The sequence below is a fragment of the Sarcophilus harrisii genome, chromosome 2, assembly GCF_902635505.1.
Source record: "Sarcophilus harrisii chromosome 2, mSarHar1.11, whole genome shotgun sequence".
Lineage (NCBI taxonomy): Eukaryota > Metazoa > Chordata > Mammalia > Dasyuromorphia > Dasyuridae > Sarcophilus > Sarcophilus harrisii.
Genome location: NC_045427.1, coordinates 443076844 through 443094261, shown reverse-complemented (window position 1 = coordinate 443094261; position 17418 = coordinate 443076844).

Genomic DNA, 17418 nt, shown 5'->3' with positions numbered 1-17418 from the left:
CATAGTCAATGGTCTCTTCTCACTCCCCCCTTGTTCTTTGTCTCTTTCTATACTTTCTTTGGTTTCATTACTCTGCTTTCTCTTGGGTATCTTCTTTTCTGTCTGACTTTTCCTCATCTTTTACTAGATTGTCATTCATCACTAACTATCTATCAAGGTTTTCTAACTGGATATCCAATACTTATCTCAAATTCAACCTATCCAAAATAGAACTCATTATTTCTCCCACCTTCTCCTCTGATTTCCATCTAGTTCTCTTTCTAATTTCTTGGGTTTCTTTTGAGGATACTATCATTCTTTCTAATAATCAGGATTCATAACTTTGGAGTTATTCTTGACTTCTTATTCTCCTTCATCTCACCCCAACCCAACATTTCAATTGGCAATTATTGTTGATTCTCTCACCACAACATCTCTTGCCTTATCCCATTCTTGCCATTCACAAAGCTATCACCTTAGTTGAGACCCTAATTACCTTTTTCTTGGACTATTGCAACAACACTCTGATTGCTCTCTCTGTTTAAAGTTCCTCTTCTCTCCAATCCATTCCTCACATTGCTGTCAAAGTGACTTTTCCAAAACCTAGGTCTGACCATCCCCTGCTTAACAAAATTCCATGGCTCCTTCTTCCCTTAGAATAGGAGTTCTTAACATAGGCTCTATAAACTTAACATTATAACTTTCAATATAATCAGTTTACCTTATTTTCTGTTATTTTAAGCATTTAATGATTTTTGAGAAGTTCAAAGGCTTTATTATAACTGCCAGATGGATCCATGAACAAAAAAAGTTAAGAATCTCCTCTCTAACCAGAATCAAGAGAACATTGTATGCAAAATTATGTGATGATCTACTGTGATGGACTTGGCTCTTCTCAACATTGAGGTGATTCAAGGCGATTCCAATAGATTCGTGATGAAAAGTACCATATGCATCCATAGAGAGAACTATGGAGACTGAATATGGATCAAAATATAGTATTTTCACCATTTTTTTTGTTGTTCATTTGTTTGCCTTTTTTTTCTTGTGCCTTTTCCCTTTTTGATTTGATTTTTCTTGCATAGCAAGATGAATTTGGAAATATGTTTAGAAGAATTACACATGTTTAACCTATGTTTGCTTGCTGTCTTGAGGCTGGGGGGGGGGGGAAGAAGGAGAAAAATTTGGAACACAAGGTTTTTCAAAGATGAATGGTAAAAACTATCTTTGCATATATTTGGAAAAATAAAATGCTATTGCAAATAGAAATAGGTTATCCAGATAAAAGTTTCTATGCTTCAGGTAAGTAAAAAAAGCATAAGTTACATAAATGAAAAATAAATGATGTCATAAAATTTTTTAAAAAGAATTCTCTAGAATCAAGAATAGACTTCTTGGTTGATCACATAAAACCCTTGATAACCTGATTTTTACACACGTTTTAATCCTTTTAATACAATAGTTTTTTGTTTTTTTTTTTTTAAACATACTCTGGTGTAATCAGATTGGCTTTCTTTCTGTTTCACACACAATATACTGTATCTCCACGTCCCTATGTCTATATCCAGGTTATCCCCTATCATTCCTCACTTTTGTCTTTTTGAATCCCTGATTTATTTTAAAGATCAGCCCAGGTGATACTTTCTCTATAGCTGTCTATCTCCATTTTTATCCTGTGTGAGAAGTTTTAGAGGTCACAGGATCAATGCTCTAGAAATGGTAATGACTTCAGAGGGGTTGAATTAGAAAGACCTCTAAGGTCAACAACAGGAAGACTATATGATTTGTCTAAGGTAACACTTCCAGAAAATGACCATTTGTTTTGTATATATCTTTGTTATTAAATTGTTTTTAAGTCATGTCTGACTCTTCATGATTTCATTTAGAGTTTTCTTAGCAGAAATGCTATCTGCTATTTCCTTCTCCAGCTCATTTTACAGATGAGGAAACTAAGGTAAATGAGGTTCATGGATTTGCCCAAGGTCACAGCTAGTAAGTGTCTGAGGCCGTGTTTGAACTCAGGAAGATGAGTCTTTCTGACTTTGGGTCTGGTGCTCCATTCACTGCACTACCTAGCTACACTGTTTGTAGCCAACTGTTTTCACATTGTCTCCTCTAGTAGATTGTGAGCTTCTTGAAAACAGGGACTACCCCCTCTATCTCCTACCTTATGTCCTTAGTACTTAGCAGACAGAATATCTGGCACATGGAACATTGAAGATTGACTTAGGTTGAGATCCAATAAATATTGAAGGTGAAGAAAAGAAGAGAGATCTTTCTTCAATAATCTTATACTTTAAAAAATGACTGTACTAGCATGCCATAGTGGAGAGTATCTTGGCTTTGAAATCAAGATTTTTCAGTTTTAGTCTTCAGCTATACAAGTTATATGCGCTTGATCTAATTATTTTGTGTCTCTGGTTGTCAATCTTTTCATCTATAAAATGGGAATATTATCATCATACTCATCTACTAGATTGTAGTAAGAATCAAAAGATATAACAAATGTAGAGAGTTTTGTAACCATAAAGCCCTATAAAAATATGAATATTATGTATAAAATTGTATCAACCCTGAAGACAAGGACTATATCACTTCTTATTTTTGTATTTCCAGCACTGAAGTATTGTGCCTTATATATTATTGAGTTTAATAAATATTTTAAAAATAAGATTAAATAAATATTAACAAATATTTAAAGAGTTTAACAACAATATATAATAATGTTAAATTTTTATTGACCAACTTAAAAAAAAAAACTAGAACTGTGATTTCATTGGTCCCTCTTTTGATGTAGGTTTGCACCTTTTGCAAAAAAATTGCAAAATTAATAATTTTGGAGAGTTGACTGGGACATTAAAAGGTTAAGCCAAAAGATGTGGACCCGGGTCTGACCTGGGTTCTATCCATCAGTACTAGTACCAATACACACACAAATACACACACACATACACACACACACACACACACACACACACACACATACTTGTGCATGCACTAAATTGATTGGAGATTTAATCAGCAAAATCTAACCTGAGTAGAAACTTCGACAATGTAAGATTATCCAGTAGGTTGGAATGAACAAAGGTAAGGGAAGCTGACAAGGGACACTTAGCTCACAACCTCTATTCATTTATATGTAGCATTGAAATCAGAGAGCTAAAGCAATGAATTACTGTGTGGCAGTCTTTATTCCATAAAGGCTGGGATACTTTTGGAAATAAAATCATAGAATTCATCTCAATTGAAAGATTCAGTAGGATACTGGATAGCATTGAGAAGTTTAGGAGTAGGTGGGTCATTAGAAGTCAGAATGTGACCTTTTGGCAAGAGTGGTAGAGCTGGGGTCTGAAGAATTGAATTTGAATCTTCAAGCAATTCTGCATTTTATAACTAGGTAATCTTGGGTAAATCAGTTAATCCTTCTCCCTCTAGACCTGAGTTTGTTTCATCTATAGAATGGGGCTAATATACTACATGGTTTAACATAATAGCTGTGGTGAGTCAAATAAGACAACAAATCAGAAGTCTTTTAGAATATGCTTTATGAATATCAACGTTATTCCTAGGAGGGACAGCCTAAGGCTAGTGTCTCTTACTCTGTAGAAAACAAAATAAAAAGAAACAAAACAACAACAATCAGTGTTATTGAAGCTCTAAAGAAAATCCCCCCAAAATTGCTGAATATATCTAGCTGGGCACTTCTCAGACTCTCCGTGGGATGGGCAGGAGCTTTGGTATTGCTTCTTCTGCTTCCTGTATGCCCATCTTCTCATGTGTAGAGTTCTGCCCCACACTGAGAAGCCTAAAGAGCTCCAAGATGGGTCTTTATTGCTGCTTATTGGGATGGCAATATGAGACATTGGAGTCTTCTTCTCCTGGTCTGAGAGGTGGCTTGGCATCATGGATGGGCACGTATCTTGGGATTAGAAGACCCTGACATTGCCTAATTACCAAATTACTTTACTTTTCTAAGCCTGAGTTTTCTCCTCTGAAAAATGGGGATCATAATGGTTATTTGCTAATTATATGATCTCGCCCAAATCACTTTATCCATCTCGGTCTCAATCTCCTTTTCTGTAAAATTGGTGTATAGGAAATAATTTGTATTTATTTCATAAGGATTATGACAAAAACACTTTGTAAACTTTAAAGTGCAAAAGACATTCAAGCCATGTTCTTTATTCAACTTACGTGAGAGGAGGTCAGAATTGTGACACTCCTCTCCCCCTTCAATCTGAACATCATGGGAATAAAGGGTATAATAATAACAACAGTAGGAGTAGGAGTAGGAGACTAAAATTTTAGAAACTGAATTTGATTAAATCCTCACTTTCTAGAATTAAGGATAAAAGTTTTTGTTTGGGAGATATTTTCTTCTCTCACTTCTCTTGTTAACTGGTTTTTGTTTTGGCTACTTAATAAAATATTGACATCCCACTAATGAGGTCTTGCATGGTGTTTTGAATGGAGAGAAACTAAAAACTTGATCCCTGAGGCAAACACTGCAAGGGACTGAGATCAGTTTGGCTCCATGGTCCACCTTCTGGGGAGGTCATCCAGTCTGAAAAGTTATGTCACCCTCTGTAGATGTCTGGAGTATTTTCACCTTGCCATGCCCTGTCAGAAATCCCAGTCATGTCCCTGAGGTTGAATTTTCCCTATAAAATCTACTTATGGGCCATCCCGTGGCTGCTATTCTCCTTTGGGTTAGTCTATGATGGCACTCTGCCTTGAAATAACTTTTTCCTTAGTCCTCTTCCCTCGTGCCATGTGGTATCTCCCTTAACTCCCTTATGCATCTGAACCCCACTTCTTATAGTTAACTGAGGTGCTGTTCCTTTTTGGAAAACTCCTTTCTATACTCTCCCAACTCTATTTCATATTTACCATTCCTGGTGTCTATTACATCCCTTCGTTTTGTCTGTAACCTCTTCTCTAAATAAATCTACCTTTTGCCAAAGAGAATGGCCACTGTGAATTCTTCATTTGACCGAACCCCAACTATTGGTACCCACCATCATCTGGTCTCTATATCACTTTGGTCTTCAAACCACATCACTACAGAAAGAGATAATATAGTATAACTGAAAGATCACAGCACAGAGTCAAGATCTCTGGTATCCTAATAATTACCAGGCTCATTTGTTAAACCAAAGGAAGATTTGGATTGGATGATTCAACATCCAATTTACTGCTCTACATCTCCTTAATGCTACAAGAGTCCTAGGGTCATCCATTCCAGTGTTTTACAAATAAGAATTCTCTCATTCAGGGAAATTCTTCTCTATCTTTAGTGTAGATAATGTATGGAGAAGACCTTTGAAATGTTAAAAGTGCTTTACCAGTGTAAGCCATTCATATTATTATTAGCTTCACCTTGAGAGTGGCCTTTTAAAGTTGACTGTAGTTTAAATGCTGAGTCTTTATATCTAGAGGTTTATCACCTGCTGATCTTTTTTTCTTCTTCTTTTTCTTGATTATAGATAGGATGTGGAGAGGTTGTGATCTGTTTCCATGGATGGAGTGCCCACCTTATGAAATCACCGATTATTAAAATAGCAGTGTATTAAAGAATCTACTTCAGGGATTGGGCAGCTGTTGGCTCAATAGGTAGAAGGTCCAGACCAGATTCAAGAAGACTCATCTTGCTGAATTTAAACCTGGTCTCAGACACTTCCTAGCTGTGTGACCCTGGGCAAGTCCCTTAATCCTTTTTGCCTCAGTTTCCTCATCTGTAAAATGAGCTGGAGAAGAAAATAGCAAGTATCTAAAGTATCCTTGCCAAGAAAACCCAAAAATGGGGACATAAGGAGTTGGACATGGCTGAGCAACAAACTGAAGGAACTTGGGTTTGGGTGAGTTGTTCTTTTAGCCCCAGGGGGTGGTGGAACCTTGTTTCATCTGTGGGTTTAGACCATGATGAGTTTGTCTCTGGCATGCTTGCCCTCTTAATTCACCCTAGTTGCTGATCAGAAGGTATGGGTGAGAGACTCAGCATATGTCTGCTCATAAAATAAAGTGGGACCTGCTGCCAGAGAAGTGGTAATTGTGATGAATTGATCTGTTACCAAATTACAGAGGCATTAGCGACCTATTGCGCTCAACCTTGTAAGTCAAACAGCACCAGATTTCTCATAAAGCTGGAGGGTTCACTGTGTCTTGGAAGGCTTTGGAACTTGACTCTAAATAGCATCCAGGTTGGCTCTGACCAAAAAGGATTGAGAAGGCATTGGACCAGTTTCCTCATCTGTGAAATGGGAATAATTCTTGTGCTTTTCCCCTTTATAGGGCTGTTAGGATTCATTAATATATGTCAAGTGCTCAGGAAGTCCTCAGGGACTATGTATATGATTATTTTGGTAGGGTTGGGGAGACCACAAATTTGTGGTTTCATCAATTCAGAGAACTCCTTGTGTGGAAGCAATTTGTATAGAGATATAGTTGCATTAGTGGATAGCTTTCCATATGGCAGAAAGGAGGCAGAAAGACTTGAATTTGAATACTATCTAGCTGTGTGACCCCAGGAAAATCAGTTAAAGGTCTTTAATCTGGAGATTTCTCCAGTTCTCTGGAGGATCTGAAAAATCTTGAATTGTCAGCTCTTGCTTACAGTGAGGTAGATCTTCTGGCTCTCCAAAGAGATAATATAAATAATGCAATATAGCAATATAGCTTCTAGAGAAGGCAGCAATAATTTTAAGGTCCCCTAACCTTAGGAGGCTTCTGTTTTAACAATCTGTCAGTGATTCTAAATCTTCTGGCTTTGGAATCTGATCCTGAGGCTCTCTGATCTAAGAATGCTATTGTTCTAACAATCTTGTCTGTCAGTGATTCTAAAGTCTTCTGGCTTTAGGATAGTTCTAGGTCTGCTGGTCATTGATAAACAAATTCTTGAAATTACTCCTTGGTTCTATCTCTAGGCCATAAAATTAACATGTCAATGACATGAACTACTGGATAAATGTGTCTCCTTGCTTCTGTTTCTTTGCTTAACATTCTGGACTTTATCCTGCTTCAACTGGCAGTGTAATTACAATAAACTTTGTCTCTTGACTTGGACAAGGATTCAAGCTTGCAAATTCTTTTGAACACCTCATGACACTGGTCTGTGACCCCAAATTTTGGGGGTCCCTTCCCAACCTCAGCATAACCTTGTATCACTAGGTCCCGATGGGGTTGTCAACTGTGATCCTTACCTAAAGTCAAACAGAATTAAGGATACTTTATTTTGCCTTAAATCATGTCCATGCATTTAGTTTTCAGCAAATTCTTTAATCAGAACAAGAGGTAAATGGAAGACATGAGCACAATGTAAGTCTGTAAGATCTTGCTGTTTTCAATCAAATGGATGAGTATTTGACCTAGTCATCTGCCTGTTAGGAGGTACACATCTGTATGAAATAAAGTCTTTAAATGTTTCAAAATGACATAAAAATAATTTGGCATTGATACAGCTGTTTGTAGGACCTAGCTGTTATTTTATTGATTCATGAAAGTAAATCAGAAAAATCTTATGTGGTTTGGATATATTTTAAGTGCTTGGTTGTGATAGGAGTGTAATCAGCCTTTTATAAGTAAACTCATTTGTTCTAGGATTGAACCTAGCCTCTCCACCTAATGTCTAAACACTCTGGCACATTTGTCCTTGACCACCTGAGTACCCCTTTATTGTTTATAATGTTACCATCTCTACACTCTTTCTCATTGGATTTGTTTTCTCTAAGCTCCAGCTGATTAACTTTCAAATGACGGTCAACAATGGATACCATTCTATTTCTGATCCTGAGACTTAGCATCCATTGGATGTTTCAATGACAGGCTTCTAGGACCTCATGCTTATTACCCCTTAGAATGTGATCTGTAAAAGAGGAATAGCTCTACACCCAATTTCAGTTTCAGAAGCCAAGATTTTCATCCCACAACCCAAAAGATTTTGGGTTTTATTTATTTGGGAGGGGAAATGATGAGGTGAATAAGAGCCCAGCAAAAGGTCACATCCCTTGCTGGCAATTCAGTGGCTAGATAGCCATAGGAGGGGCATTATCCCTTTCCCCTAAGTGAGCTTTTGTTGAAGTGGGCATTTCTTGAATTTACTGTAAACAATTGGGAGGCCAGGATACTCTTTTCTGAGGTAAGCTGGGAAGGGCATTGCAGGGAGGGATTCTCCTTAAAAGGGCCTTTTATTGTTCTTAACTGGACTTTTGTCAGTGAGTCCTTTTTGAATTCCTTGTATTGTCAAAATTTTCATTACCCCACAGTTACTAAATCCAATCAGAAGGCAAACTATAGATGTCAACCTTTAAGGTTATTTTTTCCCCTATAAAAGAATGTTCTGGTAGCCCAGGAATTTAGCCTGCTTATTAAGAGTCACAATGGTGAGTTCATTGGGAGTTTTTCCTGTCTTATAGCACAGTGAGTTCTCCTAAAAAACTTAGTCTACCTCTTTCCCCTTGTTAATTATTGAACTCCTTTGGGAACTTAGCTCACTGCCAACAGCTAATAAAATCTTTACTTCTTGATTTGGATAAGAGTTAAGCTTATAAATTCTTTTGGGAAATCAGCCCAAAACTCCAATATATATATAATATATATATATATATATATATATATATATATTATATATATATATATATATATATATATATATATATATTTGTTTGTTTGTTTGTTTATTTGTTTGTTTGTTTCAACCCCCTTACCCTCTCAGTCACACTTCCAGTTTAAGCATGTATCTCCCTCAAAGATCTTCTCTCCAGCCACTAATGCTCTGCATCAATGGTCAGCAAAGTCCTTCCTTACATTCTCCCATCTCAGTGACTCTGAACTTGCACATCTAGGAGTACCAAACCTGCTCCTAATTCCCATCTGTTTTCTCCTTATCCTTATCCCTCTCAAGTCTGTCTCCCAAATATCCTCACTCTAGAACTACTTACCCCCTTCACCCAAATCTCTGGAATATCTGCTTCATAACAAACTTGCTTTCATCTTAATTCTTTTCTGTTCTTATTCCTTCCATCTTAAATTAATGAATAAGACCATGACAGTCTCCCCCGCCACACTTTCCAATACTGGTTGAACTTTTTCTCTTGAACTCTAGTGTCCACTCACCCTCTGCCTATTGGAGTCTCCAACTAGACATCCATCCCTCAGACATCTCAAATTCAGCCTGTCTAAATCATGTGTTCTTTTTCTTTGTTCCCCAACTTCTCTATTACTGTGTAGGACAGCATCATTCTTCCATTCATCCAGGCTCATGCAACCTTGACTCTTCTCTGGCACTTACTCCACATATCCAATCTGTTGGTAAGTCATCATTTCTACCTTCACAACATCTCTTGGATACATTCCTTTCTCTTTACTCAGTAGTGATACATAAATAGAGAGCTGGTTCTGAAATCAGGAAGACCTGAGTTCAAAACCGGACTCAGAGGTTTCCTGGATGGGTGATCCTGGGCAGGTCACATAAATCTCATGTGCCTCAGTTTCCTTATATGTAAAATGGGAAAAATAATAGCAGGGTTGATCAGAGGATCAAATCAGAGAATATTTATAAAGTGCTTAGCACATCTGGCACATAGAGGGCTATATATAAATGACCATTTCCTTTCTCTACATTACTTTCCTCTTACACAGTCACTATCTTGGTATAGAATCTTATGTGTACCTAATTATTGTTTTTCCCTTAGAATGTTAGCTCCTTGAGGGCATGGATCTTGTTTGTCTCCTTCCCCCCACCCTTTTGTATCCCCAATACTTAACAAAACTTAACTTAAATGCCAACTTAACAAATTCCCTATAATACAGTAAGCATTTATTATAATTCTTCCTGATTTAGTTTCCTAGACCTCAATTTTCTCATCTTTAAAATAGGGATAGTAACACCTATATTACAGAGTAATTGTGATGCTCAAATGCTATAATGTATGTAAAGAACTTTGTAGATCTTTGAGAATTATAAAATGTTATTTATTATTATTAGCACTTCCAGAGATACAGATAGCCAGCTCCCTTGCAACTTGTAATCTTAGAAAGTTATCTGAGGTATTAGAAGATTCACAATTCTGATTCTAAGACTGAACTCTTATCTTTCTACAATGCCATACTATCTCTCCAATAATCTCCAGTTATAATGACAACTTTAAAAATTTAATCCATCCATGAATATTTTTACTTTGCTATTTGGTTAAAATGTTTTCATGTGTTTCCATATTATTTTTACCTTATATCTTTAAAAAGACTTAACATTTTAGACAGAGTCTGAATCTAGTTGTACTAATTCCAAGTCCCCTGTTCTTTCCATCCTGAGATATCATAGTTCCCCACATGTCATGAAAAGCTCCTTCATGACCTGAGAGATGACAAGAGACATGACAACACAACTTTTGAGGTCTTGTTTCTGCTAGTGTCCCAACTTTATTTTCCAGAATGAACTAAGTTTAGGTTTGGATGCAGGTTCTTTGATGGATAAAGGAGAGTATTTAAATGGAACAGGAGGGAGAAAAATTGCTTTGAAAAGAGAAGGCAGGTATGCTTAAATCATATTTTAATTAATATAAGATTTATGGAATTGTTCGTGCCTCATTTCTTATTCTGAATATAAATGTCTGCATTCAAAATTGTTCAACTGCATGATACTTCATTAGATTCTATTTGAGATGTTGTGGTTAGTTCTGGGCTCCATGCTTTAGAAGGAATATTGATAATCTGGAACACATCCAAAGGGAGGGAAGTGACCAGTATGGTGAAGGGATCGGGGACAATGTCATATAAAAATTGTCTGAAAGAACTGGAGATATTTATCTTGGAGAACAAAAGATTCAGCTGGGGTTGGAGAAGTGGTTGGGGACATGATCATTAACTTTCTCTTTGAAGGATTGTCCTGGAGAAGGAGAGATTAGTAGATGTATTTGGAATGACTCCAGAGGGGAAAGGGACAGGGAGACAGATTTTGGCTCAAAATAAGAAAGAACTTATTAACAATTATATCTGTTCAGTGATAGAATTAGATGTCTCAAGAAGTAACGAGTTCCTTATAATGGGTTCAACCAGAGGTTGGCTGACTGATTGTTAGGTGTACTGTGGAAGAGATTTATGTTTCATGTACTAGATGGCCTCTGTGGTCCTTTAGAGGTCTAACACAATGACTACAATTCTGAACTGTGATTCTATGATGATTGGAAAGCATTAGGCCAGTGGACACCTTGTATAGAGAGAGACAGATGGTAGAATGATGCCGTAGTACTCCAAGAGGGTCAAAAGATATAAATAGATCTCACATTAAGAAAACCCAATTTGGTCTTCATGTCTAGAAACTGAGAGCCTGAGTTAGACAATCTCTAAGGTCTTTTCCAGTTCTGAATCCTAAGATCGTAGGATTCAGTTTGGGAAAATTTGATTTTGTCCAATGAGATATTAGGCAGCTAAGTGGTATAGGGGTTAGATCACTGTGGACTGAATAAGGAAGAACTTAATTCAGATTTAGATTCAGGCACTTGATAGCAGCATGATCCTGATCATGTCCCTTAACTTCTGTTTGCCCCAGTTTCCACATCTGTAAAATGAGCATAATAATAGCACTTACCCTCCAGGATTGTTGTGAGGATCAAATGAGGTAATAATTGATAAAGTGTTTAGCATAGCACCCGGCACATATTCATGGTCAGTCATTTTAAGAGTCTTCTGTAACTCTTTGTGATCCTGCTTGGGTTTGGAAAATGACAGTGGAGCCAAATGGCAGAGAGACAATGACACAGTGAGACAGTGACAGTGGAGGAGAGTGACACACCTTTTCAGGAAGCAATGACAGAGCTGATGTGATTATGGTTATTGAACCATATTGAACCATTGAATCTGGAAATGGGTGGGCAAAGATATTGAAATAGTTTACCATTTCCTTCTCTTATTTACATATCTTATTTTATGAGGAATTGAGGAAAATAGGGTTAAGTGACTTCCCTAGGTCCCCCAGCTAATTAGATACCTGAGGCAGATGTGTATAGTTCCAAGCTAGTAATCTATCTATTGCATCACCTAGCTGATCTACCTGGAATACAATGAATCCTATATAAAAGTTAGTTATTGCTCTTATTATCTTAGAATCGCAGAATCTTAGCATTAGAAGGGATTTTAGAAGTCAACCTTCTACTCCATGCAGGAATCATTTCTTTTTTCTTTTTTTTCTTTTTTCTTATTATAGCTTTTTATTGACAGAACATATGCACGGGTAATTTTTCAACATTGATCCTTGCACTCACTTCTGTTCCAAATTTTCCCTTCCTTCTTTCTACTTCCTCCCCTAGATGGGAGGCAGTCTCATACATGTTAAACATGTTAAAGTATATCTTAAATACAATATATGTGTACATGTTTATACCGTTCTCTTGTTGCACAAGAAAAATCGGATTTAGAAAGAAGGTAAAAATAACCTGGGAAGAAAAACAAAAATGCAAGCGGTCCATACTTGTTTCCCAGCATTTTTTCTCTGGGTGTAGCTGGTTCTGTTCATTGCAGATTAATTGGAACTGAATTGGATCCTCTCATTGCTGAAGATATCCACTTTCATCAGAATTGATCCTCATATAGTACTGCTGTTGAAGTGTATAATGATTTCCTGGTTCTGCTCATTTCACTCAGATCCAGTTCATGTAAGTCTCTCCAGGCCTTTTTGAAATCATCCGGCTGGTCATTTCTTACAGAACAATAATTTTCCATAACATTCCTATACCATAACTTACTCATCCATTCTCCAATTGATGGACATCCATTCAATTTCCAGTTTCTAGCCACTACAAAAAGGGCCACCACAATCATTTTTGCACCTATAGGTTCCTTTCCCTTCTTTAAGATCTCTTTGGGATATAAGCCCATTAGTAACACTCCTGGATCAAAGGGTATATACAGTTTGATAACTTTTTGGGCATAATTCCAGATTGCTCTCCAGAATGGTTGGATCTGTTCACAACTCCACCAACAATGCATCAGTGTCCCAGTTTTACCTCATCCTCTCCCAATCCCCTCGTCATTATCTTTTCCTGTCATTTTAGCCAATCTGACAGGTGTGTAGTGGTGTCTCAGAGTTGTCTTAATTTGCATTTCTCTGATCAATAGTGATTTGGAACACTCTTTCATATGAGTAGAAATTGTTTCAATTTCATCATCTGAAAATTGTTCATATCCTTTGACCATTTATCAATTGGAGAATGACTTGATTTCTTATAAATTAGAGTCAATTCTCTATATATTTTGGAAATGAGGCCTTTATCAGAACCTTTAACTGAAAGAATGTTTTCCCAGTTTATTGCTTCCCTTCTAATCTTGTCTGCATTAGTTTTGTTTGTACAAAGGCTTTTTAACTTGATATAATAAAAATTTTCTATTTTGTGATCAGTAATGATCTCTAGTTCTTCTTTGGTCACAAATTCCTTCCTCCTCCACAGGTCTGAGAGGTAAACTATCCTGTGTTCCTCTAATTTATTTATAATCTCGTTCTTTATGCCTAAATCATGAACCAATTTTGATCTTATCTTGGTGTATGGTGTTAAGCATGAGTCCATGCCTAGTTTCTATGCAGGAATCATTTTAATAGCCTCTTTGGCAGATATTCACCAACTTCTGATTGAACATATCTAGTACTGGAAACTTATATAAAACAGTACTGTTTATGGCTAGAAAATCTCAAATATTCAGATGGCCTTTCTTCTATACTCAAGATCTGCCTCCATATAACTTCCAGTCATTGGATTCTTAATATTACAAATATTATTTCATGACACCTTTGAAATGATCAGGGTATTAAGTGGAACTTAATTTAAAATGATACTTTCTAAAAAGTAGGGCTCATGCAGAAAGAACATTTTAGGAATTCTCCTATAAAGTACTTAAATACTCAAATAGTTTTGGGGCCTCATCAAGGTTTCTGTTTTTTCTAGTGTTGCACTCCCATCCATTCCTGCCCATTCTCCAAGATTCTTTTCTATGCCCTCCCCTCAGGGGACCCTTCTTGCTTGCATTTGATTATTTATTGAGTATTTAGAAGAGACTGGGTAGAGCACTTGGGTTTTCTAAAGCTTCTTCCTGCATCCCCACCATATACTTATCCCAATTTTTTTTTCAATATATATTATTTTTGTTTGATGACAACCTTTACTCTGATTCTCTCTGGGAATTTCTTATTTGTGATATGTTGCTGTGATTAATCATGCATTTTGACACATAGTTTTCTAAGGGATACTCACACACTTTTAATTCTTCGGAGACAGCAGTGTTCTAGGACTGTTGGCCACAAAGCAGCCTATTGAACAAATGAGGGGTCCTGCTGTTCTGATTGGCAGTTGCCTCAGTCACCTACCACTTCTAGGCCCAACTCCACATGCTTCACTTCCCTCCCCACCATCTTTTCACTAGTTGCCTTGCTGCTGCATGTACCCTTCTGCCCAGAACCTCCCACCCATTTCCAGTTATTGAACCATAATCACATCAACTCTGTCATTGCTTCCAGAAAGGGTGTGTCAATCTACTCCTTGTTGGCTCCACTGTAATTTTCCAAACCAAAATACTCCTCCTTTGTCACTATGCCCCTATATATTTTGCTCCCCTTATTAGTATGTATGTGCTTAGTTACATGGTTCTTGGCATATAGTAAGAACTTTGTAAGTGATTTTTAATACTAAATTATAATAATAATAACTAACATGTATGGCCCTTTACGATTTGCAAAAAACTACATTTGTTGTCTCATTTGCTTCTCACAATAAACATGGGGGGTAGGCACTATTAGTATTCCCATTTTACAGATAAGGAAACTGAGCTTGAGAGAGATCAATAATAACAATAATATCTAAACATTTAAATAGTATTGATTATGTGCAAAAACTTTGCCTTTGCAATTATTACTTCATTTGATTCTCACAAAGCAAATTAGGTGCTATTATCCTCATTTTATAGATGAAGAAAGTGAGACAAAAAGAGGTTAAGTGCTTTTGTCCAGAGTTACACAGTTAATAAGTGTCTGAGGCTGGATTTGAACTCAGATCTTCCTGACTCTAAGTCTAGCATTTTTTTTTTAATCTATTACTCTTTTTCTTTCATTTGTTCATTTATTTGCTTGTTCTTTTATTCACTCATATTAAATTATTTCCATAGCAGTTTGATGTGTGGGATATCCATACTCTAGGCTCGACTTCTTAGTGAAATGTTAAGTTTTGCTGGGTTTTTACAGAAATGATCTACCTCCTCAAATGCATACCCTGCCCTGATTTGATTTGAAGTGCTTGATTTGAAGTGAATAGTCCCTCTGCCTTCAAATTAATATCCTTTAATATCCCAAGAGTAATTATCCTAAAGTACCACTTTTATCATGTCATTCTCCTGTATGAGCATCTTCAATAGCACTCCATCACATACAAGACAAAATTCTGCCTCCTTCAGCCTGGCATTCAAGGCCCTCCACAACCTCATTTTAGTCACAGTCTGTATTTCCAGTTTTATCTGCCACAACTCCCTTACATGCATTGTAAACGTGCCCAACTCTCCAGTCACACTCTGTGACTTACCTTTCCTGGAACCCTGTGTCTTGGGATCCTGCCTCTGACTTCTTGTGCTCTGTCCACATGCCTGGAATGTCCTTGCTCTATAACTCTGCTTATTGACTTTGCACTAATGAGATCCAATACAGTGCCTTCCTCGTTTCCTTCAGAAGAAAAAATCTCTACTTTCTCTGTATTTCTCTAACACTCTATACCCACTTCCTGTAATTTTATATGGTACTTTGTATCATGGTCATTTATTGGTTGCTCATCTTTTCCCCTACTGGATTGTAAACTGTCATAGAATCATGGATTTGGAAAGGAAGAGGACCTGCTAGGAACTCAATGAAGTGCTTACTTAGAGCATTAGACCTGGAATCAGACGCATGCTAGTTGTGTGATCTTGAACTTCATCTCTATCAATCTCAGTTTCCCTGAATCTGAAACAGATGTAATAGCACCTACATCAAAAGATTGTTGTGAGATAATGAAGGTAAAAGATGAGAAGATGTACTGAAGAAGGTAACATAATCATAGAATACATTCCTTCATTTTGCAGCTGAAGAAGAGCTTGTTTAGAGAAGAAGACTGATTTGCCCATATTTGTGAAAGTAATGACAAATTCAGAATTAGAATCCAGGTCTTCTGACTCTAAAAATTAATATACTTTCATTTTTCCATTTCACCCCTGATTTTGGTATTTCTCCCCTTCAATCCCACATCTTGAAGACATATAACCATTTTTGGTGACAATTTAGGTTATTTTAAAAAAAATTAACAAAATACAATAAAACATAGATTTATATTTGTTTTTTTTAAGTCAATATGTATCCAGGCAGGATCCTTATGTAAAGTTTACTGATAGTTTTTTCTATTTGATACCACTGGTGATAGCGTTCAGTGATGTCTGGCTCTGTGTGACCCCATTTGGAGTTTTCTTGGCAAAGATACTATAGTGGTTGGCCATTTCCTTCTCCAGCTCATTTTATAGATAAGGCAAAAAGGTGATTTGGACAGGGTCATACAGCTATTAATGGCTAAGACCAGATTTGAATTCAGGAAGATGTATAAGGGGAAAGTAGATTGGAACAGAAGCCAGATGATGTCTCTTAAGCTTTTTAAGTTTCCTTGTCTATAAAAAAGGGGTCAGAGCTTATGCTCTCTACTCAGAATTGTTATTCAAAGAGACAACATATGGGAAAGCACTTTGTGATCATAAAAACAATATACATGTAAGGGTGTGCTGAAGCTAACTCAAAACAGCTAGAGCTGATTGTTAAAATTTCATTGTGAGCATTTAAAAATAGAAATCAACAAAAACTACAAATGAGGGTTTGATTTATTGTTTTGTTGGTTGTCTGGACTTGAGAAAGCAATGGAAAAAGTGTTAATATATGTTAAATTTCAAAGTGTATCAAAAATCCTCCTTTTTTTTGTGAGCCAGGGATTAAACATTTACCAGCACATCATGGCATACATGTCACTGTTAATATTATAAAAACATTTCAGGGACTGGCCACACTTAATGTCAAATGGATAAACTTGATCATTTGATGCAAATTGGATATAGAACTAGTTCTAGCTTTTAAGGACAAAAAGATCTAAGGTGGAGTTGGGGGAGTGAGTGAAGGAAAAAACATTCTGTTAATTTGACAAAGGCCTGCTGATGAAGAAATCATGCTGGCAAATATATTGCCATGGTATTTAGATTTTTTTCTAGCTAATGGAAGAAAACAGATAACAGAATAATTGATTTAAAGCTGGATATCCATTTATTCCAAATTTCTTATTTTATAGATGAACAAATTGAGTCCCGGAGAAATGAATTGATTTGTACAAGCTGCACAGGTAACATCACAGACAGTATATCAGGAAATTTCAGTCTAGGTCTTTGGACTTTAAACTTAGCTAT